This window comes from Tamandua tetradactyla, chromosome 12 (assembly GCF_023851605.1).
Source record: "Tamandua tetradactyla isolate mTamTet1 chromosome 12, mTamTet1.pri, whole genome shotgun sequence".
In the NCBI taxonomy this organism is placed as follows: Eukaryota; Metazoa; Chordata; class Mammalia; order Pilosa; family Myrmecophagidae; genus Tamandua; species Tamandua tetradactyla.
In genome coordinates, this window is record NC_135338.1 from 49,577,760 (window position 1) to 49,601,560 (window position 23,801).

At 42.7% G+C, this 23,801-nt stretch overlaps 1 protein-coding gene across 9 annotated transcripts in view; it reads right to left on the reverse strand.

Annotated features, from left to right (window-relative positions):
* FOXN3 (forkhead box N3) overlaps window positions 1–23,801 on the reverse strand; it is a 413,410-nt gene that overhangs the window by 29,414 nt on the left and 360,195 nt on the right. The gene's annotated exons all lie outside the window — the stretch shown is intronic.

A 23,801-nucleotide genomic window follows, 5' to 3' on the forward strand; every position in this document is an offset into this window, starting at 1 on the left:
TGGGGTGACAACATGAAGTCCAATCTCAGGACTCCTAAATGAACAGGGGGAAGCTCATAGCAGCAAGAAGAGAAAGCATTAATTACATCCGCATCTAGTGAGATGCAAACAAAACATTTGGTCACTTCCAATTGTCAGCAAAATGTTAGCTGTATTTTATGAGGCTGTGTGTAGGCACAGAGAGAGAGGTGATAGTGGTGAAGACATTTTTAAAAAGCACTTTAAATATAAAGAAAAAAATTAAAGTTCTGATGCTGAGGCCCTAATGTTTGCTTCCACACATCTTACTGGTTTTGATATTGGCCAAAAAAAGAAAGAAATACTCATCACTTCATTGCTATATTTAAAAATAGGTTTCTGAATCCCTAGTTCACCAGTTGACAGACGGTAGGTTACGTAGAGATGGAGAAAAATATTATCCTTTTATAACTAAGTTCATTTTTCTCTGTGAAACAGCAGTGTTGCTGCTATGAAAATGAAGGTCACCATGGCAACAGTAAACAACCCCCAAGAACCGGTCACTGAATAGACTGAAAAGAACATCTGCCCCAGAGCAGCGTCCCAGCTGCCCAGGGGCGAAATTCACTAATAGTGCAGTGATGTCACATGACAGAAGCTACTGCCTGTGCCCTGTCCAAATAAATGAAGTGTGCAATTGAAGTCGACATCAAAATGCCTGTCCTTGCATATTACTGCCTCTGCAGCCAGTAAACCCAGTGACTAATGATGGCGGGAGAGGGGGATTTGCACTTGTCAGTTTTTGTACAAATTACATACCAAAAAATTCAATTTACTACTAATAGCTCTGTTCACTTTGTTTTGGGTATTATGCCAGAAAATTACTTTTTTTTTGTACTGTTTAAAAAGTTCATTTTTATACTTTAGATGTGCAATTTAATTCCAAGGGAGTAACGTGAAATAGTATAAAGCTCCCAAGCTATTAATAATATGGATGATGCTAGTTTCGGCAGACAATGTCTCAAAAGGAAAAGGAAAACGGGAAGGAAAAGAAAAGAATGAGTAAACAAACTTGACTCTGCAGGCCATCTTCTATTTTGCCTGCAGGAGGCCCATAAGGGAGAAAAAGCTCATTTTAAAAAGCGCATTGTATGAGAAACAGGCAAATCAACTTATTTGGCAACTCCTTGGGTGAAATTCCTAAAACAGTCCTCGCTCTCCACAGATGTTAAAAATATATGTTACAGTTGAGTGATTAACTGGGAGAACTTAAAGCGCCACTCACTGTTCCCTGGGTTCCTTGCTTTCCCTGCCCTTTGCCTTCCCACAGGTCCTGTTGCCAAGAAGCAGGACTCACAGACTCGTCAGGGTCACTGCTGGCAGCCCACAAGCCAGAAGTTCAAAGGAGGTGCTGAGCGGACTCTGAGGCCTTTCCTCCTACTCCCTCCTTTCGGAAGGAGCCTTGCCTCTTCTTTCCTCAGGGAGCAGCTGAGAAAACCCCCAAGCTTCTTCTCGCCAAGCCAAGGTTCTCTGCCGTCTTTGTGAAGGCAGGTGCTGCAGGAAACCCGTGGCTGGTCTGGCTAGCTGGTCCCAGGCTTCCCAGGGTCCCCAGGAGTTTTCTGAGTGACCAGGGGGTTTGCTGGGGCAGAACAAGAGGAAACACAGGTAAGAAGTCAGGAGCCTTTTCTTAGAAAGTTAAATAAAGTAGTTCTGTTTTCTTAAAAACCAAATAACCCAAACAAAAATTGGTCATCAAGAGGAAGGTGTAAGGAGCCACAGATAAAAAGGAGATACAATGAGAGAAAGAACAAATAAAGGAAGAAAAGGAGAGCCTTAAAGGAACAGAGCATCGTCAACACATGCCATTTAGGAGAACCTGTATGTAGCAGTACCAAGAGGCACAATACCAACCATGGTCCCCAACCCCAGCGAAGCCAATCCAAATAAACAAGGAAAAAAGAGGATACAATAGGGCAGGGCCCTCAGGCCCCCTTCCAACCCCATTTGCTGTGCTCAAGTCCTCTAGAGATAAAAACACTGATAAACAGTATTTCGGGTTCAACACTGATACTGCCTTTTGGGCAGGATGGAATGGAGGGTAAGGTATGGGGCTCCCCTGCCTCTTTTGACATCAGCAGGCAAGTTGGCACACATGAGAAGGGCAAATGGTAGTAGAAAGCATGACTATGTAGGGCACAGCAGGACAGTGCCAGCCTTTCCCCAGGGGGATGCAGTCAAGGTCATCCTTTTTAAAAATCAACTTTATCACGGGAGAATTTACATATTAAAATGCACCCATTTTAAGTGTACTGTTTGACAAATTCTGACAAGTTTTACACCAGTATTTGCACCAATACAATCGAGATATAGATTTCTATCACCCAAAGTTTCCTTGTACCCCTTTGCAGACAGACCCCCTCCTAAACAGGCAATCACTGATTCCCTTTCTTTTATTCATCCATGATGTTTTGGAGTCAGTGGTTCCTTCCATGTTACTGTTATTCTGGAGTAGTCTTTAATTGTATGCATGTGTTATCATTTGCTTATCCATTCACCTGTACGAGGACATTTGCATTGTTTCCAGCCTGGGCTAATAAGGAAAAAGCTGTTAGGAACATTTGTACCAGTCTTTCATGGATGTATGATTCATTTCTCTTGAGTAACTGCCAAGTATACATTTAACTTCATAGAAATTGCCAAACTGTTTTCCAAAGAGACTGTACCACAATGAGAGTTTGTGCTATCCTAAATTTTTGCTAATACTTGATATTGTAAATCTTTTTAGGCATTTTAATAATATGTAGTGTGGTATATCATTGTGGCTTTAATTTGTATTTCCCTAATGACTAATGATATTGAACATCTTTTCAAGTGCTTTTTGACCACTAGCATATTTTCTTCTGTGAAGCAGCTGTTCAAATCTTTTGCCTCTTTTTTTTTTCTTTTGGCATGCTATATGGTGGGGTCAATTTCATTATTTTTCCATGTTAGTATCCCATTATTTCAGTACCATTTGTTGAATTTTTGTTTCTTTGTTTGGTTTTTGTTTCTTTGTCTTGTTTGTTTTTTGGGAAGTGCAGGGACCAGGAATTGAACCTGGGTCTCCTGCATTGCAGGCAAGAACTCTACCACTAAACTATGCTCCCACCCTCTGCCTTTTAAAAATTTTATTTATTTATTTATTTTTTAGCACGGGCAGGCACCAGGAATCAAACCTGGGTCTCTGGCATGGCATGTGAGAACTCTACCTGCTGAGCTACTGTGGCTCGTCCTACCCCCACCCCCGCCTTTTTTTTAAGCTGGATTATCCACCATCTTATTATTGAGTTGTGAGGTTTCTTTATATACTTAGATATAAGCCCCTTGCCTTGTGAGATACCTTTTCTCTTGGTCCATTGCTTGTATATTCAGTTTCTTAACAGTATCTTATAAGAAAAGTTTAAAATATATGTAAGTCCAATTTATCAATTTATTCTTTTATGGTTCATATTTTTTGTGTCTTGACTAAGAAATCTTTGCCCTACCCCAAGGTCACAAAGATTTTCTCCTGAATGGCATCTTTTTTTCTCTTCTCATTTGTTAATATACTAAATGTGATGTCATTTGGGCTCAATACCCAGATGTACAGGTAAATGAAAATGGAGGTAATCAACCAGACCTCTGTGCTCATCTAATAATCTAGTTAAGCACAGACCCACTAGAATTGTACACACAAATATTAGAAGGACCCTCTCTGTCTCTAAGTATATTGAGGGAATATCCCACAGCCTGAGAGAAGCTTTTAGTAAGTTATGTTTCCATGAAAATGTCTTCTGGACTCACAGTTAGAATGCCCAACAGCTCTTTATGCCAGTGATACCCTAATATTTGCATGTACTTTAGTTTTGTACGGCAATCCCCTATTTTTCCTCTCTAAAAGAGAAGAGATGTTGCAATGCTTATTCTTATGCATTATTAAAATACCTATGTATTTTTCTTTTTTAAAAAAAAGATTATGAAAGTAATGCATGCTCACTGTAAAAAGATAAGCTAGGTAGATATCACTTGAAAAATAAATGCCTCCCTCTCACCTGTGAGTCCCACTTTCATGATGTAAGAACTTATATTTTCTTGTATCTACTTCCAGAAACTTTCTATGCAAAAATAAGTATTTGTGTGGATTGGTAGAAACACCAACACATAATTTAAACTCAGCAGACAATTCTATGTTTTAAAAATGGGTTGATATGGAAAACACTTTCCTGCAACTTTTAAAATTAATTTTTCACTTAACACATCTTGACAGCTTTCCATACTAGCATATATTATCTCAAGTTTTCCTATTGTGCCTTCTTCTTCGCTAAAAATACACCACACTGTTTGTACTAACATTCTCTTTCCTTTAGACTGGAGACTATCAGGAGGCGAAAACAAAATATGTAAGTTTATTATGCAACTGCCTCCAGCCCTTGGCTCCTCCCTAAAGACTGGCTTCTGAAAACACTGACTACCTCCGCACAGCTCTTCCATCCTTTTCATCTGCACACCTGCCCCCTTTTCCCATGCGGACCCAGCCCAGCCCCACTCCCTCCCTCCTCTGCGTGCTCACAGCTCTTATTACCTTCTTCCTTCTTTGGTGCTCCACCACCCACTCACCCCCACCCCCACCCCCATATACAGGGTAATGAGCACATTCTGAGTCTTCCTAAAAGACTCTAAATTCTCTGTGGTCAGCTTATGTCTTCAGGAGCAGAGGGATGAATGCTTTTGATCAAAACCTGTTTTGGAGCTTTTTGGCTGGAGGCATTTCCAAGGACTGGGAAGCTGTTTTAGGGTGAGGCAATGCTTTTCAGAGCTCACCTCTGGTTCTGAAGGATAAAAGTTCCAGGACAAGATCCAGAGGGGAAGGAGCAGTGGGTTGGCTGCTTAAGATTTTCCCTGAGTTTAAAAGAGAAAGATGTCTTTCCTAGAAAGTTCAATCCACCTTATCAGCACAAGAAAAGAGGAAGATATTTTGGCCAAGAATTCTTTTTAGGATCGAAGATCCACTTGGCAGTAATGTCTTCCGTGTTACATCTTGGAGAACCAGAGTGAGGCAGAGGGTGAGAGAGAGTAAAAAAACACAATTGTCTTTGTGTGTTTTTTAGGGAAAAGGTTTCTCCCAACAGTACCTAATTCTATGTGCTAATACAGGAACCCAACTCATTTGTTATTGGCTAATTCAATATTGCACCAAGCATGCCGCTGTGGGTGTTGAATAAGCACTTGTACCATCATCAAAATTGAGCCTATCTAAAATCCTGTATTAAAAAAAAAATCTTCCTTTGCTCATGCTTCAATAATAAACTTTACTTTTTCTCTGGACCAGTTCCCAGAAGCCATTTCAATTTTCATCTTTAATGTAGTCATCTCATCACAGTGTCTCCTCTCTGTAGTAAAAGACTGACAAATGGTTACACATCTTAAAATGTTTCCAAATCCTCTTTTCTTGACTGTACATACACAACTATGTTATGCTATACTATGAGGAACAGGTAACAAAGATTCTAGGACCAATGGCTTGGTTATCTGGACCTTTTTTTTTAAGCACCCTATTTTCCCAAAATGTGGTGATGGTTCCTTTTGAGCACCGGAGAAGCTGTTCTGTTGTGATATGATGGGAAAAGCAATGGAGCATTAAGGTTCTTGGATTCCAGTCCTAGGTGTGCCAATAGTTAACACATGCCCTTCCATTCATTTCGCTGGGCCTGAGCTTGCTCACCTTAAAATGAGGAATGGGTGGCTGTGGCTGAGACTCGGGAGGGGCTGAGTTGGTCCTTCATCTCATTTCACACAGCTCCTAGCCCTGCTGGAACATCCCTCAACTGCCTCCCTCCTTTCCAATTCTTGGCTGCCAGAACCACGGACTCCAAGGAGCACCAATCCAGTAGGGTGTCTGCTCCTTTGGGGGCAGCCAACATTCTTAGTAAATGCAGGAACAATATCCTATTGTCCCTGGAAAGCCATGGCCTGTTACTATGGGAATCTGTCTGGTCCACCCCACCCAGCATGGATGATTTTCATAGGTTCCTGCTATGGCTTCTGTCCCCCTGCACTACCCTTCCTTCTTCTGGGATTTGGCATCAGAGGCAGTGACCGGAGGGGCTATCTGTTTGAAAAACTAAACCTGAGAAGGAAGGATAGCTGGAAGCCCCTGGTTCAGTCCTCACTGCTGTAAACCAGCTGCAAAAATCTAAGTACCATTCCTGGCAACTCTGAGCTGACTGACCTCACAAAATGATGATAAGTCATTTCCTATATGGAAAGCCAAGAATTAACAATCATCACCTTTTTAGAAATCATTTAAAGTTTCAACAAGGCTAATGTGTTTCCCTGGTCTCTCTCATACCTGTAATGTTTTACAGAATTATGAAAGGCTTCTATATAACTGAACAAAAATGATTTAGGAAGCATTAAAAAAAAGTCACCAAACTATGGATGAACTACTTCGAGAGAAATGATCAGATTTATGGATACAGGTTTGTACTCACTCAGACTTACAAATTAAGGTTCTCATATTCTCTCACATTCTCTGCTAGCATGTGAGTCTCTCCTTGTCTGCCAGGTTTGCTATTCAGTCCCGAGTACATGGAACAGAGCCTGGGACATGGCGGTGGAGCTAGGGGTAGGGTGGTGCTAGGTAAACACTTGTTGATTAAACAAATGGATGGCTCGCCCAACTCTCTTATGCTCAGGTGAGCGCGGCTGCCCACAGCTCAGCACCCAGCTTGGGAAGGAGTGGGTACAGGATGACCCCTCCCCCACCCAAGGGCACACATCTCTGGATGTGCAGCAGAATCTCCTAGAAACTCAAGAAAACCAAGTGCAGCACCATCCTAGCAGATACTGAGGTTTTTACAAGTTCTTCAAGGGATTCAGATGCATAGGTGGGACAAAGACCCACCTCTGAGTAAACCAAGGGTATCTACGAAAACCCATCCACCAAAGAAACCCACCGAGGATGGCAAGAGCTCCCTTGAAATCCTTCATCTTTGTTTTCCTTTTCAAATATTTTATTTTGGTCTTTCTTCATATTGAGAAAGCATTAGTGACATTGTAATATAATTTTTCCTCCCAACTTTGTATTACAAAAATTTTCGAGTACATATAGAAGCTAAAAAAATATAATTAACACCTGTGCACTATCTATCGAAATCCAACAATTATTTACATGTTTGCATTTTGCTGCATTTTATCTATCTATCATTTATCTACCCATCTAAATAACTAACCTAGCCTAAGGAAAGTAACTTTCAGAGATTAAATTTACTTTTTAACACTTTAGCAAAACTCTCCTAAAAATAAGGATCTTTTTCTTTATAACATAACCTCATCATCACACCTGAAAAATAATTATAATTTCCAATATTATCTAATATCTAATCCATATTCAAATTTCCCCTATTGTCCCAAGAATGTATTTTATCATTGTTTTCTCTACCTGAATCAGTATCCAATCAAGTTTCCCTCATTGCATTTGGTTGTTGTATCTAGTTTGTCTCTTTTATTTTAGACCGTTTATTTTTCCAGGATATTGACTTTCTAAAGAGTTCATCCCAGTTGTCTTAAAGAATGCCGTCTCCAGAATTTATCTGATTATTTCCTCTTCTGTCATTTAATTTTTTGCTTTCTCCCACATATTTCCTATCAACTGACCTGTAACGTCTGAGTCTTGATTAGATTTAAATCGAACATGTTTTTTGGCAGAACACCTCATAAGTGATACTGCATGCTTTATATTACATCCCTTCAGGAAGCTCATGATGTCAGATTGTCCTACCATTAGTAATAACTAAGGGTGATCATCTGATTAAGGTGGTAATCTTCAGATCTTTCCATTGAATAGATTTATTTTTCCTTATTAGAAATCTTCAGATTGGTACCTTGGCATGTGTGCCGGTTTGAAAGGATTTATACATCCCAGAAAAGCCACGCCCTGATCCTAACCCAATCTTGTGGGGGCAGCTGCATCGTTTAATCCCTAAATAGCATTGCAGTTTTGGACGTGATTAGGTTATCTCCATGGAGATGTGGCACACCCAATTGCGGGTATTAACCTTGATTACTTTACCGGGTCTTGATTAGTTTACTGAAATCCTTTAAAAGAGGAAACATTTTGGAGAGAGCCTTAGAGTGACGAGACAGCCACAACACAGTCACATGAGGATTGAGACACAGAGCCCACACAGCCAGAGACCTCTGTAGATGAAAAAGGAAAACACCCCTGATGGAGCTTCATGAAACAAGTCTGGAGAGAAAGTAACCAGACGTTGCCATGTTCGCCATGTGCCTTCCCAGTTGAGAGAGAAACCCTGAATGTCATCAGCCTTTGGGAACCAAGGTATCTTTTCCTGGATGCTTTAGATTGGACATTTCTATAGACTTGCTTTAATTTGGGACATTTTCATAGGCTTAGAACTGTAAACTTGCAACTTATTAAATTCCCCTTTTTAAAAGCCGTTCCAGTTCTGGTATATCGCATTCCGTCAGCTTGCAAACTAGAACAACACTGTATAAACATTCCATTTTACAACACTCTTTTACCCCATGACTGTTCTAGCATCCATTGATGTGCTTTGCTTGAATCAATTAAGATCCCTTATCTTTTATAATTTCACTGTATCTCTATGCTTTGAAATATCTGTAGCTTTCCATGAGAATGACACATCCTAAAGTATTTGGTTAATTCCTAAAAATGGAGGGGAAAAAGCACTTGAATAACATGGAGGCAAAGCTGGCAAGAAACAGATTAAAACAAACAAGCACAAAACACCCCAATAAGCCGTGTACGTTTCCTAGGGAATGTGAAATGAATGTACATGCTTTCATTTATGCACATTCCATACACTAAGCCAGTGGCAGTTATCAATCAGGGGAACTGCGCTCATCCCCCTGAACATTTGACAATTTCTGGAGATGCTTTTGTCTAACATGTCTGGGGGGTAGGTGGGGTGATACTAGCTAGCATCCAGTGGGTAGTGGCCAGGGATGCCGCTAAACATCTCTACAATGCACAGCACAGCCCCCACCCCCCCAACAACAAATCTTCTGTCTCAAAACATCAACAGCGCAGAGGTTGAGAAAGCTTATCTATACATATGCTAGGGTCAGGAGAAGCAACTATTCAAGGCAAATGATTGCTGCTATAACACATGAAAAGTAACCCAATGGATAAAAATCTACCTTGTTGCCGATGTCTCTTTTTCTCTTTGTAAAATCCCCAGGCGTAGTTTAGGAGAGAGAGGATGTCTACATTTGCTGCTTGGAAACCACTGAGGTAACTACGAGTCATAGCCTTTGGCTTCTATTGCAATCAATCAGAACATCTAAAACAGCCTCTGATATTCAAAGCTGCCAGACAGGGGAGGGCCGTGGGCTCAGTGTGGTCACTTCACTTCCCTTTTGGCTGAAGGTTAAGAAAGAGAATGCCAGAAATAAGGCACCAAGGGGAGAAAGTGGACACAGGAGAAGGTGTTCACCATGGACATGTTACACGAGCATCTGTGGGGTTCCCCCAGGGAGACGGGAGAAAGACTCCCAGCTGAGCCTGGGGCCGAGGACCAGCATGTCAGGACTGAGAAGATTTTAGGGAATAAAAGCCTCAGTAAAGGCTCCAAGTTGTCAAGCTACAGAATGCCACAGGGGACCTCTCTTCTCCAAAAAATGAGCCAAAGAAAACCTCAAACTCTTGCTTCTCTGCAATTATGAGGTGAGTTCAAACTACCAAGCAAGCAAGCTGAAATGAACAGTTGTTTGTTGGAGCAAAAGATAATCTCAATGAAGTCTGGGGGGTGGTGGGAGGATGGATGATGTGTACGTGTACTTTAGGCATTATGAGGCCCATTCACGTATCTTCTGAGTCCTTCTCAGCTTAGAAAGACTGACTGTGAACTCTAAGGAATTCACCAGCTCTGAGGGGCTTCGTCACAATCAAAGCTGCAAATTAGGAGTAAGGTACACAATCAGCTCCCGAATCAGGGGCAGCTCTCTAAAACTTGTGTTGATTGCCCAGGCATTACACCTGATTCCATTTCAGGAGGAAAGGGGCTGCAGGAAAACGCTGCAGAAGTGAAGCACAGAGCACGAGTGCAGCTTGGCTTGGGAGCGGATGGTGAAGGCTGTGTCAGTGCCCTGTGGTGTTAGGGTGGCTGGGGCGAGCCTGCCTCGGGGCCTCTAACTCAGAAGTAAAGAGATACCCTCCACCTCAATGGGGCCTCTACAGTGGGGCAGAGACTTCAGTACTGTTTTCTCTGGGCAACGAGAAACACTCCAACTTTAAAGTCGTCCAATGTCCTCTTCACTTTCTCAGGCAGGTCCGCCTTCCTTGACCGGCTTTTCCAAATCGGGCTTCTAAAGTGAGTGAAGGAGATACCTCTGATCCTTTGCCTGCATCACTTTAGGGTTCACCCTCTCTCCTCTCAGCTCAGACGTGGTCACCCCAACATCGCTTATCTGGCACTGCGAATTTTCCTAATGATGTAAAGCCCACCTCTTTAAGAAGGAACTGAAAGAAACCGCGTGGCCTGAAACTAATAGATCAAAAGACTCTAGAGCTTGAAGACCTGGGCCAGGATGACAGATGGGTGTTCCCACCAGAGCCACAAGGGGCCATGACACCTGCCCCATGGGCCACAACCATTATTTAAGAATGTGGTTTCATTCTGTTTGGCTTGTTAAACAGCTGAAAGTGTATGGGAGGTTCTTAATTTTTATCTTTTTTTAACTTTTTTGTCAGTGAATGAGAAACTGCATGTTCCTCAGAAGTCCTTTCCCTTTAGCCCCCTTCAATTGCAAATCTCTGCTTCCTTCATTCTCTGCTCCTGGGGCACCTCCCTCTGGGGGAGCTGTTGCAGGAAGTCATGAGCAGAGGGGACAACGGGGTGCCGCAGAGGGGATTCTGAGACGAGGGGAGAAGAAGGATGGAGGATAAATGCTGAAGGCCTCTGTACTCTGGAATTCTTGGCTTGGAAAACCTCCTGCCTGCCCTGGCTTCTTTACCTGTCACCCAGCTGGGGACCAGAAGCCAGTCCTGGGTGTAAGAGGACTTGTTTCCACGGGGTGGGAGGATGAATTGGGCCTGGTACAAGAGCCCTGAGACCCGGGGCCTGGCCAGCTGGTGTCTGGGAGGGTGGATGTGCCAAGTTCAGAAATAGTTCAGGAAGTGGGTCCCTGAGCCAGGAACTAAAGGCTCAAGGGGACGACCAGCACTCGAGAGGGTCAGAGGGATAACTGGCAGGCAGTCAGGGGACCACCAGGGCATCTATTTTTAGTCTATTCCTTCCCTTTCCATGATGTTATTTTGCCTTTCCCAATGACTGGCTTTTCCCCCAACTGTTGCTTCCTTCTTCAAATTGAAAGAACAGTGCCTGTCTTGTCCCCGGCTCAGAAGCCACTTCTTCCTGGATCAAATGGCTCAGGGGCTGCTGGTGTCACCTGCACAAACTCCCACAGCTCCAGCTGTTTTCCTGGCAGTCTGGCCCCCTGCAGGCTTCCTAATACTTGTCGGTGCTGACTATTTCTCTTTGCACGGCGTTTTCAATTAGCTCTATTTTCAACTGGGCATATGTGCAAAGCCCCAAAAAGTCTATCTTGGAGTGACATTGGCAGGTGTGTTCCTAAGAGTAAACATCACCCAGAACCATGGCACCAGTGCTTCCAGGCACAGACCGACTGTTTGCCCGGCTCTCTCTTGTTTTTCTCCCTAATATTCAAGAGCTGAAGTGCTGGAGGGGTTAATTCTGAACATAAGGCTAACTTTCTCTGGGAATATACATATTATGCTAACTCACAAGAATTTCAAAAGGGACCAGAGAACTATTGATTTTCCCAGACCTTATAGTCGATTATCATTAGAGACACTTGAGAATAAAATCTTACCCTGCTCGTGCTGTGTACATTTATACCACATTGAATCAGACAGCCCATACTGTGAACTAGTATCTTTTTATTACTACGCAATAAACGATTGGTACATGCATATGACCTATTCATGGGAAAAGTTTTTTCTGACACTGAAGCCTACTTCCTTACTGGAGAGCTGCTTTGCAAACATTTACAAGGGGAGGCCACTGTAATTTTGGCCTCTAACATCACGTTAACTGTGAAGTATTGAGATGCCCCGGTTGTGGGGCAATATAAATATCAGTGCCCAGCATCTCCCTTTCCTACTTCAAGATCAGTCGGCGGATATGGGTGGGGATGATGAGAACATATTAAAAATAAAATAATCCGCCTGTGTAAAGACCGCCAAGCAAGCAGCCGTAGTATCCCTAAAAGAGCTATTCAGAGAACGTGTAAGTAGCGATCTGTAACTGGATGGGGTGGCAAGGGACTTCAGAGGGACAGGCGAGGTCTCACCTTGACTCCTGTGCTCGCACCACGAGGACTTGAGAACAGTTCAAGCACACAACTCAGACTCCCCTGTCTGGCCGCAGCTGATTCACAAATGATAGTTGAAGGTATTCTTTGGAGGGAGGCTCAGATCTGTTCTCCACCCCAACACGGGCCCAGTGCCTGCCAGGCCCGGACTCACCTCCCCATCTGAGGAAGTAGCGTGGGTCTCAGCTAACGTGTGGTGCACAGATACTCAGATCAGAGTGTGCACACGAGGCAGGCAGACACACTTACAGGGCCAGAGTGGGGTCTGGAAATGACAGCCCAGGGAAGCAGATGGCAAGGCGAGTCTGGAAGGGTCATCTCTTTGGCTCCAGGGGCTCATGATTTTAACCCAAGGCTTGTCGTTTTCAATGGTTTTCCTCTAGGCATTCTGGAAGTCCTCTTCCATACAGGGTACCCCCAAACAAGGAAACGTTAAAATGCCTTTGGCAACAAGAGGCCAAATGTTGATGCCTTTCAACCACCTGGCTCTCTGATGACAAGTCACAAAATCATGGAAAGAATTTACTACTAAAACTTGGTTACTTAAATCCTGCTCGGTGCATCTTATCAACAGACCAGAAGGAAACACAGATATAACTAACCCTTTACCGCTACACACACACACACACACACACACACAGAGTGCATGATCTTGCTTCTTTTGGCAAGGAGGTCTGTTGAAAGCTCATCCCATTCTCCCTTACAGACCTGAGCATCAGATATAAAGAAACGAAGGAGACTGAAGCAGATTCCCACTCTAAATCATGAAGGTCCTTATTACTGCTTCAGTCGAAGGAGACTGAAGCAGATTCCCACTCTAAATCATGAAGGTCCTTATTACTGCTTCAGTCTTCACACTTCAAGCTAAAGACCTCACACTGCTCTTGGGACAACTGTGTCGTGTTCTCCAGGGCAACAGGCGAAGCGCCCCTGGGCCCATCTTCCGAAGTGAACCTAGGGCTGTGAACACAACATCAGGACTATCCGTTCTGAGCCTGCCTGGCCTCAGCCTTAATGCTTAATCTTTTACTCTCTCTGGTTTAATCCCTGCCCCCAAAAAACTTAGACACATTAGGGAAAAAAGACAAAAGGAAATTTGATATTTGGTATTTAAAAAAAATCTTTGTATAGTTCTCTACAGTTTATTCAGAATCAATTTATTCTGTTAAATATATTAGCTGAAAAATGAAAATAAACCACCAACAAAACACTTGCAAGTAAATGTTTTCCTTTATTCTACACGGGAATTTCACCTAATGTCTCTGTCTCAAATCTAAAGCAAAGTCGGGCCTTTGGGAAGTCCTGAACCCTGTATGAGTTGTATAAAAGGCAGGTACAATTAAGAGGCTAAAGTAATATTATCATCATTAATCCAATCATTAATTCAGTTTTTATTGATGAGAGCATACTGAATTTGGTACAAAGAGACACTGGCACCAACATTTTATTTTTGCGGGGGGGTGGAGGAGGTTTTGTATGGTTCGGGAATCAAACCCTGGTCTCCTACATGGAAGGTGAGCATTCTACCACCGAACCACTGTGTACCCACCATCCATTTTTGAGAACAACAAAAAAATACTGTTAAACTGTTAAATGAGTGATTCCTTTTAGATGCAGCTAAATATGGAAATATGGATTCAAGACGAAGACTGGTATCGTAGAAATAAAAGGACTAAGTCTTCCACCCAGCAAGATTTCAGTGTAATGTTGTGCTACTGAAAGAGAAATGAGGTGCCCAGGCTGCCCCAACCTAGAATGAGATACAGTTCTAAGCAAACAACCATTGCTAGGGATGGAAGAACCTCAACTCTGAAAGCCAATGGGTAAAGAAGCTGGGAAGGATTACTTTGGGTTTAAAGTTTGACCCAACCATAAAGCAATGAGGCTTATCTTCTAATGGGTGAATGGGAAACAGGTTCTGAAGACAATCCCCACAGAAGATTCCAAAATGCTTTTTGGGAATCGCTGCATCCCTGGAACAAGTGTTTTGCCTGTGAGGAGCCTATTTTGAAGGATCCCTCTTTTTTGGATATGTTTGAATAAAAAAAAAAAACACAAAAAATTCAAATGAGCTCTTACCTTCCAGCCACATAGCCTACATGGGTAAAACACCTCATTCACTGAGGGTATGGGGCAAAGCGGACCCAAGAACCGAGAGTAAGAGCTTGGCCAAGGAAGCAGCCTCTAAAGGAGCAAGTCCCGGGCAAACTTGATTTCCTCTTGCTGATGCTACGTATTTATTCCACAACTATAAGTGCTAAGACAAATAAAGATTTCAAGTACGTGTCTGGGGCATTCTTAGTTTTAGAAAAACCCAAGGGAGTACAACAATGAATGACCAGATAATATGATGAACAGACCCAGGCAGAATCTGAAGGTAAAATCTAGAGAAGATGATGGTATGGACTGGGGAAGGTTCTGTCCCCAGTGGGCTACAGCAATGAAAAGACCATTTCGGGACAGTGCTTCTAGGCCAGCCCCGCAGGCTGGTGTATCAGATTCCCTCACAGTAGCAACTGGGTCCATTCTCTTTCACGAAAGGCATATTTCATCTTTTGATGGGAGAAAAAAAAGTTATGGTAAGTATCATACACGCCAAACCAAACAAAGAACTTTAGAAAATAGAGAAGGAAAACTCCATCGCAGCAACTGCCAGCCTATCAGCACCTGTGGTTTTCCTTCAGCCTTTAGAAATTCTTCTAGGAAGGGTTCCAGCATATTTTTTTTTTTTCAAAAAGATTGATCTAAGCTAAGCCCTGTATGTTCATGCTCAGATGTCGGCCAGAGAGCACTATAGCTGGTGCATGTCTAAGGTTAGGGATCTGGGAGGGGAGCAGAGGAGAAAAATAAAATGAATATCTACTTTTAAGCAAACTGAGTCTTTCTCAGTTCATCACTGAGGAAACCCAAGAAGCATTTCCACAAGCTCTCCCCACTGAGCGGCGGGGTGACAAGTGACCCACCCACCCTGGTAGACCTGCAACCCCACGCCGACCCTATAGCTGCCAGCCTGCCATCCCCCCAAATGTACTTCGCCAAAGAATGTGTAGGGTGTGGGGTATGCAGGAGACGTGGGAGGGCAGGAGACGAGAGATGAGGGAAGTAAGGCCAAGCCATACACTCGGGATAATTGGCCTGGATGCCAGTTCCCATGCAGGAAATAGGCAGAGCCCCTCCCTCCTTTGCTATTTCTCGCTCTGTTACTCCTGGTTAAGATACAAGAACTTGCTTTTTTAAAAAATATTTTTACTGTGAAATCTTCACACATATAGTCCATCCACAGTGTACAATCAATGGCTCACATAATTGTGTATTCATCACCACGATCATTTTTAGAACATATGCATCACTCCAGAAAAAGAAAATAAAAAGGAAAACTCATACACACCATACCTATTACCCCTCCCTCTCATTGACCACTAGTATTTCAATCTACCCAATTCTTTTTAACCCCGTATCTCCCCCATTATTTATTTATTTTTCCTTATTTTTTTACTCACCTGTCCATATCCTGGATAAAAGGAGCATCAGACACAAGGTTTTCACAATCACACAGTCACACTTTAAAAGCTCTATAGATCTATAGTCGTCCTTAAGAATCAAGGCTACTGGAACACAGCTCATCAGTTTCAGGTACTTCCCTTCAGCCACTCTGATACACCATAAACTAAAAGGGGATATCTATATAATATATAAGAATAACCTCCAGGATAACCTCTCGACTCTGTTTGAAATTTCTCAGCCACTGGAACTTTATTTTGTCTCATTTCTCTTTTCCCCCTTTTAGTCAAGAAGGCTTTCTCAATCTCAGGATGCCACGTCCCAGCTCATCCTGGGAGCTCTGTTCCACGCTGCCAGGGAGATTTATACCCATGAGAGTCATGTCCCATGTAGGGGAGGGCAGTGAGCTTACCCGCCAAGTTGGCTCAGAGAGGGAAGGCTATACAAGAACTTGTTTTAATTCCTGATATTCTCACAAGCAGTGTAGACGGCCAAAGCTATAGGCTGAGCCCCCAGTCTTGGGGGTTGTTCATATGAAACTTAACCCCACAAAGGATATGTCAAGTCTACTTAAAATTTAGGCCTAGGAATCACCCCCAAGAGAGCCTCTTTTGTTGCTCAGATGTGGCCTCTCTCTCCAGCCAACATGACGAGCAGTCTCACCACCCTCCCCTTCTCTGCGTGGGGCATAGCTCCCAGGGGTGTGGACCTTCCTGGCAGCGTGGGACAGAGATCCTGGAGTGGGCTGGGACTCAGCATCAAGGGACTGAGAAAAACCCTAGAATGAGCTGAGAATTAACATCAAGGGATTGAGAGAACCTTCTCGACCAAAGGGGGAAGAGTGAAATGAGACTAAGTGTCGATGGCTGAGAGATTCCGGGCAGAGTTGAGAGGTTGTCCTGGCGGTTATTCTTATGCATTAAGTAGATATCACCTTGTTGTTCAAGATGTAGCAGAGAGGCTGGAGGGAACTGCCTGAAAATGTGGAGCTGTGTTCCAGTAGCCATGTTTCTTGATGATGACTGAACAATGATACAGCTTTCACAATGAGACTCTGTGAATGTGAAAACCTTTGTGTCTGATGCTCCTTCTAGCTACTATATCAACAGAAGAGTAGAACATACGGAATAAAAATAAATAATAGGGGGAACAAATGTTAAAATAAATTCAGTTTGAAATGCTAGTGGTAAATGAAAGCGAGGGGTAAGGGGTATGGTATGTATAATCTTTTTTTTCTCTGTTATCGTTTTATTTCTTTTTCTGTTGTCTTTTTATTTCTTTTTCTAAATCGATGCAAATGTTCTAAGAAGTGATGAATATGCAACTATGTGATGATATTAAGAATTACTGATTATATATGTAGAATGGAATGATATCTTAATGTTTTGTTTGTTAATTTTTTTTAATTAATAAAAAAAGTTAGAAAAAAAAAAAAGAACTTGTTTTAAAAAAGCTCTTGATTAAAAAAAAAAAAGAGTTCCTCAGAGGGCTGATCCCACCTAAAAATGAACCCACATATTCAACACAGTAATACCTGGCAGGTATTTTTGATGCCGTCTCTCCTACTCTGGGTGTAGCCTGATGACAGCGAGAACAAACATGGAAGCACGAGCCCAGATCCCAGCTCCTCTGGGAGCACCTAACACCAGAGGATCTAGGAAACCTACTTTAGAACGTATTATCTGTCATCTTGATAATGACCAAGTGAGGGGTACTGGGGATCCAACAGCATGGGGGTGGTGGGCCAAGCCCTGCCAACCCTGACTCCGCAGTGAAGCCTGCCCTGGAAGCCTTCATCCCCCACTGCCTCTCTCTTCCAGATACCTAGAGCCCTTCCTATCACCATCTGGAATTTGCCCCAAATAACAGCGTCAAGCTTATAAAATCTTGCTCTAGATCTAAATACCCATTTACAGAAAATTCAGTGGATAGAGGAATATGTGAAATGACAGTCCAGAACGATGAGCTGAACTAGACTTTGGGGATCTCTATATAAACAACCCAATCCCCAGGCAAGCACAAGAAAAGGAGAGATAAAAAGATAGAGGTAGATAGATAAATATGGAAGGAATGCAGAGATGAAAAGACACTGAAGAGACATCATTTGACTGCAATGTATGAACTTTATTTGGTTTCTGATTCCAAAAACAAATTAAAAAAATTATAAACAACTGGGGAAAAGTAAACATGATAAAATCTTCGGGTATTATTGTTAATAACATAAAGGTTTGTTACCGATACTGTGTTTTTAAAAAGGAATTTGTTTTTTTGAGAAACATACCGAAATTATTTACAGAAGAAAGTATACAGTATCTAGGGATTTGTTCCAAAATAATCTGGGTATGGGGGAGGTGGTAGCAACAGGAGGAGGTGCAACAGAAACTAGCCAGGATTTGATAATAGGTGGATGAAAGGTACACAGGGCTCATTATTATTATCATATCCCATCTTCAAATCTCAACCCCCTGATCTCATGCATGTGACCCTCTTCATAGACAGGACCTTTGAAAATGCTGCTATTAGTAAAGGTGCACTCAAAATGAATGAGAGTGGGTCTCACTCCAATATGGCTGAAGTCCTTATAAGGACTCATAGAGGAAGCCACAGGAAGCAGAAAGAAGCTGGACGTCAGCGGAACCCAGAAGAGAAAGGCCAAAATGCTGCCATGTGTACTGTCACATGACAGAAAAGTCAAAGAACCCTGACTGCTGGCAGCCAGCCTCAGAACGCCAGTGTTTGGGGAGAAAGCATCATCTTGCTGATGTCTCCATTTTGGACTTCTAGCCTAAAACCATGAACCAATACACTGCTGCCATTGAAGCCAAGCCACTGTATGCTATTTGTTCTGGCAGCCAGGAAAACATTCTATAATAAGAGATTTTTAAAGTTAGAAAAAAGAAATCGTGACAAAATATATCAGAACAACTGTACCAGATGTGGAATACGCTCCTTTTTGACAAAAATGGGGCCCATGACCTGGAGCTCCAGGAGATGCTGGGCTCTGAGAAGGCTGCCGGGACAGACAGATGCGCGGAGACACACTGACCTTTTAGTTCCCCCTTGAACATACACTAAAGTCAACCTTCCCTGTAATACATATTGAACAGCAGTTAAGCAGCATGATAAAGTGCGGCAGGTCCCATTTAGTTCATCTTCTGTGCATGCCTGGTTGGGGTGAAGGAGAGTGTGTACAGGGAGCGGTGGGAAGGGAGGAGGCCAGCACCCTTCTGACTCCAACAGGCAATTAACTTACGCCTCCACGCAGGAGGTGCCATTATCTTTAACTCAGCAGGCATCACTGTACATAATTAGAGGTCATAATTATGGTTCTCCTTTTAAAATGTGACCACGGTATCAAAATGGACCTCTCGTGACAGCATCACCTCCACAACGGGGAGGACATAAAAGGCCAGCGTGGGCCCTGCTTGTCCGCGAAGCAGCGAGGGACAGGCAGAGTCGCTACTAACTTCTGAGGCCAGCCATCCCTGCTCGCGCCCTGAGGAACTTCGATCTGTTTGGGGTTTACTAATTATCATTTCTGCCTTGGGAAACATTTTAATTCTTTAAATAGACACAGGCATTAGACTGTCTTCCAGACCATGGGGAAAAGGCAAAAGCAACCACTCAAATTAATATGCCAGTAATTATGTGCATCTACTTTCTAATTATCCATGTGATGACAAAGTTGAATGGATCAATCTGTGATCATCTTTCCACTTTAGTTATGAGAGAGGCTCTACGGTGCTTCAAAAATTCGGATTTATTATTATTATCCCATGACGCCTTGCCATTGGCCCCACCCAGCAATAACACTGCTACCTTGTATTGCCTCTTTCTGTCTTGAAAGCACCTCTGAGAACGAGTCATTCTGTGGGGAAACAAACCTACCTGCATTTTTCATACGTCTAGACTGCTGCCGGTTCTGAGCATGGGATAACAGAACCTTTGAGCTAAGAGACCCTCGAAATCATACTACAGATGAAAACCCAAGGCAGGTGCAGAGAGAGGAGACGGGATTTGCCTGAGTACTGGACTGGCTGGAGGCTGAAAAAGAGACTGGAAGACAGCCCAATCCCACCTCAAGCTACATCAGCGCCAACCTCCTGTCTGCTTTATCCCAGTCATGCCTGGCAGAGAAAGACCGGAGAGTTACTGGTTTTCCTTTATTACGATTAAACACGGTCCTCAAATGCCTCATCTCCTAACTATATGATGATGAACACTGGAGTAAAACTGGGAGCCCACACACCTGTCACGGCCACCTAAGATGAGTAAACTTGTTCTCCTAAAACACTTCAGAATTCTCTAGCTGTAACGAAAAATGATATAAGCCAATGTGTTGACAAAAGAATCATGGGATGAAGAACCCACAGAAACATTTTATAACTAAATTGTGGTTATCGCCTTGTTTGGTGACCATGTGAGTTCCATTTCTTGCTTCCCACCCAAAACCCAAGAAGCTATCCTGTTCCTCTCACATTCCTTTATTTAAAAGCCATTTCCTTTCACCAGTAGCCATTTAATAACCCTGACAAATAGCCAACTTCTTTCCAACAGTATTTTAAATCCTTGGCCACTGCTCGACAAATTGGAAAGAGAGATGTTGCTGCACCAGCTAATATCTTCCTGGGTGAAAAGAGGGATAGAAAACTCCAAAGTTTGATACAAGTAATTTCAAACGGATAACAAGCAATGTCAAGGCACAACATTTACATAGCTGAGTGAGGATTCCTGCTTGGAGGTATGAGTTTCAAATAAATTGCCCTGAAAAATACAGTTTTTACCAATATACTCATCTTGAACAGAAAAGGCACTAGGAGTGAATGACAGTTTTCTATATTTGTAAAAGCTTCTTTATTCAGAAAAAGATAAACTTAGCCACTATTTAGAGGTGTCCAAAATTATAGTTTAAATAGTAGAATAACAGACTTCCTGCTTTTATAGGCATGTCACTACTAATAAATACTAGTTTACTACTTTCCTTTGGTTTAGTAACAGAAGCCAAAGGAACACACTGAAATATTTCATAACCGCATGACATACCAATGTAAATGCAATGATAAAGCTGTTTGACATAGCAATGGATGAGAGGAAACAATTCATGATAAACTCTTTAATGGGAACATTTCATGTAGCTACTTGTCCGAGAAACTCCAACTCTGGGCTCCACAAGTCTTCTGCAGAATATCTGCCTGTATGTCACCATTCCAGAACTGTGGCCTGACAACAGTACCTAGCACACGGTTGTCACTCACACATCCTATTGAAATAAAAAAGCTTGAGTCCCTAGAGCTTTGCTTTATTGCGCAGGAAATCGGCATCCACTGGTTATCTCATGCATTAATTTATACAAACAAGCCACAATTAAACACCACCGTTTCCGATGTCAATGACATTTGAGGTCTGAACTGCACACTTCATTTAGTTATTTGTTGGCAGTGGCATACGAACATCAGGCCCAACCTCAGCACCTGGTACATGAAAGAGTTAAGAACAGGGCCATTGTTGGGTCAGCCCCTTGCTTTGGCAGTTCATCAGACTGAGTGGGTTTAGAAGTAAAACATTCCTTCCACATCATAAAATCCTGGCATCCGCTGAACAGCAAATCCAGCTCACTCCATTTTGCTCTATTTTATGCTCAAAAGAAACAACACAGTCTGGAATCCAGAACACAATTAATATTTATATATTTTTTACCCTCTCAAGTTGCCTATTTTCTTCATCTAAACACTTTGCAAAAAAAACAAAGACCTAAACAGAATAGCTAATGAATCCAAAGTGGATTTAATTTTTTTGATTCCATTTCACATAAAAATGTCAACGTATCTGATTCTTTTCCATTTCATTACCTTTCATCTGGAATATTCCAAGTCCCACCAAGCCAACTGATGCCATTCTACAGGTTTTGCTCTCTGTGGTTGTCACAGCTGGAGGGATGAGAGCCCAAACTTGAAGCAATTTCGGAGATTAGGCTTCCCAAGTAATTCATTTTTATCGCAATCTTCATGTTCCAAATTGGCCAAGTCATCTCGGTCATGTTTATTAACTAAAGGTAATAGGAAAGATCCTAATCAGAGCTTCAGTGTATGCAACTGCACAAACCAATCCTCTCCATGCATGGGGACAGAAGGCTCTGGAATCCATGGGGCGATCTCATCAGTGCGTAGGACCTGATGGGCAGCACCGTGGCTACTCGATGACCATCCAAACAAAAGCAGTTTGTGAGGAAGGAAAGAGTTGCTCACAAGGATGGCAGAGCAGGGAACTGTCTCGAAGGAGGAACTGGGGTTAGGTGGACTTCAGTGGAAGCCTCAGAAAGTACATGAAAACACTGGGAGAATTTGTGCATGCCTGTCAACAGCTTTTTTCCAACTCTTGGTTAGAGAAATAGGTAAGAATTACTGGCCTCAGACTCACTCACTGGAGATCAGGTCATCCCCTTGAGTATATCATTAGAACAGGATGAAATGCTAACCTCTTATCGAAAGGAAGCTTTATGGTTCTTTGGTCTGGAATGATATTGAAAGTTATGCAATGCTGGGAAAAATGTAGTCCTTGGCAGGTATTGTACATTGGAATTCAATAATTCACAAAGGTGGCGAACGAGGGACACTGGATTGCTCAACCTCCATTCTACTCTGCTAACAAAGAGGTTGGGAAGCTAAAGCATCTTCATTTTCAGACTCCCTTGCAGCTGGAGTTCTGAGTATGAATATCTTTCTTCCTATAGGATAAAATCAAGTTGACTGAAGCTGTAGAGGCAGGGCCCCCCCAGCTGTAAGGCGGGCATCATGGTCATGGGTATGCTGGGTTTTCCTGCTGCAACCTCCCCGGGTCCATTCTCCAGTGTCCTGGTGTCGAGAGGCAATTGCAGAAGTGGTGATGGTCTTGGGTTATGGCCATGAGTTGTTTTTCTGACCTCATAGCTCCAGCGACGGCTGTCTCCCTGGTGGCTGGCTCTAAAGGATTCTGGAAATAATCCCTGAAGGTCCAGCCTAGATTCCCCACCTTTGGCCCTTGCAGCAATTTTGTAAACTCTTAATTCCCTGCGTTGATGCCCTGCTGCTTCAACCACTTAGACTGCTTTCCATTTCCTGCTCTGTGCCCTGCCCCATACACCAAAGAATCAGGGGCAACATTAAGAGGGACCCAGAGAACTTTTGCTTTAGTAGGGCTATGGCTGAGGTGCTCACGTGGTTACATGAGAACCAGGTTTGAAGCAGGTAAGGAGCAGTTACTTTCTGTAGCTCCCTGTTTTTAAAGGAATAAATTAAGAAGCTTAGGTTTTTTCAACACACATAATTTTAAAAAGACACTCAAAGGTGGATCAGGTCTCTGCAGTTTCTAAGGTTGGTGGAGGGAGAGGGAACCTCCTCATTTAGTTTTTTTTCTGGGCATAAAGATGCCTCCTGGGCATGTCCCTGCCAGTCAGCTAAAGCCTCTGCCACTTTGTATCCTTCAAGTGCATAATTTCTCCTGAGGCACACAGGACAGTCTCAGAGCAGATCAATGGAATTTAGTGACATACCTGTCTCCCATTTCTCCTCCCTCCTTCCCACACACCACAGCCTTGAGACAATCTCATGCATCTGTCATTAAGTCCTGTTTAAAGACATTATTTCTTATCCCTCTCATATAAAACCTTGAAACAAACCGTCTAGGTTAACAGAATTAGGAACTTCACTGGTATGTATGCTTGCACTAGAAATGAGAACTATGTACACTGCCATGTTTCCCACTTGCCTTTGCTGCTAGGAAACCCAGAGTTGGGTTTTGGGCCAATTTTTATCATTTCCTTTGCCTAGACATCTTGACATATATCCTGTACAGAATACCCTTTGTCCCTTTCTTTCCCCCATGTCTACTTAAAAAAAAAATTCCTACAATAAGGACTGTTGTCTTACTATTTCTCATACTTTTATTATTATTATAAGTCATTTCTCTTT